The following is a 4,087-nucleotide window of genomic DNA, read 5'->3' on the forward strand; positions in this document are numbered from 1 at the left end:
ATTTGATGGTGAAAATGGATTTTTAGTTCGCTTTTTTATTTAGGAGATAAAACATTTTTAAGCCAAAAACCAAAAAGATTTCTGCTGATGTCATGCATTCATACATAGCAAAATGAGTGGTGGTGGAGGCGTGTGAGCGATCTGCAAACGCCCACACGTGTGGGCATTAACATTTCCGAAAGAAAAGCATTGTGCATACTACGATGTACTTCTTCTGTAAACAAATATAAGACGTCATCTTATACTCTCTTCATCCTAAAATAAGTATCTCAATTTCACATTAACTTTAATACAAAGTTGTTTTAAGGTTGAGACATTTCGGTGCGGAGTATTAATTTACATAGAGAGTATATGTACAAAACATTATTGATTTTATTATGGGTCCCATCATGCTAATTGTTCGCGTTCCCTATCATCCTGTAAAAAAAGTTACTTTTTCTGCTGGTTGAATATTACGGATTTAGCTAAAGAGCCTCACGCAGATGGACATAGCGACCAGCCGACCACACATCCTTTTTCCTACGAACCCCAAAAAATACTGTATCCTCTTTCACGTTCACACCTTCACGCACTCGCATGTTGCTCTAGCCAGATCCCCTTTCTCTCTTCCTTGTTATCTCCGTTCACTCCAAAATTACTGCCGCCGGATAGCTCCCCGTCAGCTTGCTTCCTTGATTCGTTGCCATGAGCTTGCTCATCCTCTCCTGCAGCCACCCCCGCAGCTCGATTCGCTGGTCCCGCCATAGGATGACCTTCAACGACGGCTGGTTTGTCTCCACGTACGCCTTCTCGGTCTCCTAGGCTGGTAAACGGCGATGGAGGGGTAGCAGGCCCAAGGTCAAGCTGCGAAGGGAGTAGGCGAGATCATCCATCTGCGCGGTGTTGTTGCTGTCGGCGTCCGTGCAGGTGATGTGGGCATGGATTTCGTCTCTCGCAGCCATCTTTGATCCATCTTTAGTACATTATGAGGATGGTGGAAACGTTTTCCACCCCTAGAGCGCCAGCCAAACGCATCCTCCACATGGGCGACATTATTTGAAGTTCGAAGGTCCCTCTTTCCCTTTTCCTTGACTATCATTTTTTTTTCAGAACCGTTTCCTTTGTTTGTGTGATTGAACATAACGTAATTAAGGACATGCCTGTTTAGTGAAAATTGTTTCTTCATTTTTCCTTGGATCTTGAAAAAGAATGTGATTATTTTTTTAAGGGCTCCATAGGTGTTGAATGAGGTAGATAATAATTAGGGAGTGAAATTGGAAAGAATGTAAGCATATGTCCGCGCATACATGATAACAGAATTGACGGTGCTTTTGCCATCGACATGCATGTAGGGGATGTGCTAGCTTCTCTCGCGTGCGAGTGTGAGGTTGGTGGGGACAATGTTGTCCCCAAGTGTGTAGTCGGACGCGTCCTCACTGTCCCAAAGCGAGGCAGCCTGAAAATTTTCTCCGTCGTCGACAGAGGCAACCTGCTTGGTCATTGAATATTTTGACCTACATGTCCTCCTTCCTCTTATCCTTTTTTGTCTTTGTATGATTGAACTAATATAATTAAATAAGGTAGTGCTTTTTAGTGACTAACGTTCCTGTTTATGGTTTTTATACCATCATGTATACCCGTTGCTCTTGATTTTCTTTCCATCGACTTATGGTAAAGGTACTAAATGATGATAGTAAGTTATGAATGCCAAATACAGATTACAGTGTAGTGTTAATATGTTTATGGCCCCTCCACTTTTTTTCCACTCTTGGGATGACATTGGCAGTGTGAGGCCCCTCTACCCCTATTCAACAAACTTAAAAATAATTAGTATACTTATGGTTAGCTACAATTTTAATATTTTCCAAAGACAAATTAAGATTCAAAACGAAATTTTAAAATAGGTCTGATTGCGTTGTAGATATACAATGTATTGACTCTGCATATGTTAATTCACTGGCTTCTTCACACATCCATCTAGTGTGTAAATTTAGTGATTCCTACTCTTTCTTTCGTTATGATCTTTGTTAAATCTGTAGAATCAGAGAAAATGACTTGCTGCTCATTTTCCATGTAGAAAGGCAATCTTTTGACGTAAGGATCTCTGAAGTGCAATTCAAACTGAACTATTTTCCAACAACTAGAAGTGTGGCTTGGTCATCACCTTTACTTATGTATTTAAAAAGGTATTTTATTGATAAGGATCTGTTGCACACCTCTACATTTATATGTGCTTGATATTTGGCCAGTAGATATCTGTTGAATGGGACTACAACAGAATTGATGTGCAAAGCATAAGCAACATAATGTTGCTTCCTGTGCATCATTAGTGTTAAAGTTTAGAACCAAAGGGATGATAAGTTGATAACACACATAAGGGTAAAACTTTGTGAAGATTTTGTTACTTGAAGTGGATAAAAGGTTGTCCTTTCGGTGTGGCTGTGTAGTGTGGGACATCCCCATGTATGATTGAAGACTGTCTATTTATCTTTTCTTGCAGTTTCATTCTCCTTTCCAATCTTGCCATTTTGTTGATTGTCTGGTTTTGCATCAATAAGATAATAAGTTAAAATATTGTTTTCTTGTCCAAGCTAAAATCAATTAGGAACCTCTTGTGCCTAACTGGAATTGTTGTCTTTCTAGTTGTAACATTCTTGTGATATCACATATAAAAGATTCATGATTCGTAACGGTTCATCTTGTTGGATTGTGTATTTGATGTGTTTTAACAACCTTTTGCAGGTTTCTCAAATTCCATGCTATGTGGCCCACTATTTCTTTTCATTGTTTATTCCTGCACAATAGAGAATGAAAATATAAAGTTCAAGAGGATGATATTATAATATTATTACAAACAGTGGTAGAACCAAATTTGTGTTTTTTTGGGGAGATGGATCATGGATGACTACAAAGATCAATGACGATGAACCTGCTGATATTTGGAGATGGGAGTATCTTGCTCCGCCGCTTGAGAACTGGGCCGGCCAGCCCTGTTCGTCCCAATGGTTGGTCCACCACAGGTTACGGATTAATGCTCAAGTTTGTGAAGATTCATTATTTTTATTACTTTTTGCCTTACTTTTCACGTTATTTTTATGCCATTTGTACTTGATTAATGAGGTATTTTATTTAGACAGAATTACTGAGGTATTCAGTCCAAATATTATGTGAACCATTATCTGATCTAGATACTGCAAGTAGATATCATACTGCAGTATCCTTACCCTTTGCTTCTTAATAGACTTCAGACCTATGGTCGCCGTTCCGCAATCCTAGATTATAGTAGAGGAGGATGCTATAATTCTGTGAGATGGTACTTACTAAAGATGGTCTGATCTCTTGACAGAGCCGATTATGATTGAGGATAGTCGACATGAGATTGGGGTGCAGGTGACCGATGTAGGAAGACAATGCTTAAGTGCCACTTGTTGGAGGAAGTTGTCGAAGTGTTGTTTGCCGGAGGAAGATGATGTAATAGGGGTACTCTGAAATCTAAAGGACAATGCATTTTTGAGATGGTCGAAGCATTGCATGGGGAAAGTATTTTACGGATGGCTGAGTTGACCACACTTGCTCGATGGAAAGACAGGTTGCTTGGATGCGGAGAGACTTTATCTATGTACGTGAATGTGAGATTTTGTTTATGTTTGGAGAGATTATGTCTAGATTTTATTTATGTACGTGAACGTGAGATTTTGTTTATGTTTGGAGAGACATGTCTTTGTAAAATATTGATAGAGTTTGGTTATTGCGTCAGGATCGTTTGACTTTTTCTTGGACCATGAGAGTTATATATTTTTAAACATGTGATGATAAGTTTTTTTAATTATGGGACGGCTGTGTATATTTTTTTTACATCAAGACGGCTGTGTACTTTAAACGTGTGTTGATCAGTTTTTCTATTATGGCACGGCTGTGACTTTTTTATTCGTGGGATGGTTGAACATAATCGAGGGATTGTTTGTGACGATACGTACAGTATGGATCCACCTGGTTAATGAAGATCTAACCGTTCTAGTTTCTTCAATGGTATTAGGCCCACCGAATTAAAGGCCAGATGCCTCTAATTATTGTAGAATTTTTTAGGGTAATTATCTTTTTTCTGGTA

The 4,087-nt window shown here is 39.0% G+C and overlaps 1 long non-coding RNA gene across 2 annotated transcripts; it reads left to right on the forward strand.

Annotated features, from left to right (window-relative positions):
- Window positions 1-507: 507 nt before the first annotated feature.
- Window positions 508-3,805, forward strand: LOC119323631. Of its 2 annotated transcripts, XR_005156427.1 has the most exons (3): window positions 508-2,165; window positions 2,722-2,999; window positions 3,326-3,805. It is a non-coding gene; the product is annotated as an uncharacterized LOC119323631 (long non-coding RNA). The 2 variants fall into 2 exon arrangements; XR_005156426.1 differs by having other exon boundaries at window positions 2,722-3,805.
- The last annotated feature ends 282 nt before the right edge of the window (window positions 3,806-4,087 follow it).

Source organism: Triticum dicoccoides, chromosome 6B (assembly GCF_002162155.2).
Source record: "Triticum dicoccoides isolate Atlit2015 ecotype Zavitan chromosome 6B, WEW_v2.0, whole genome shotgun sequence".
NCBI lineage: Eukaryota > Viridiplantae > Streptophyta > Magnoliopsida > Poales > Poaceae > Triticum > Triticum dicoccoides.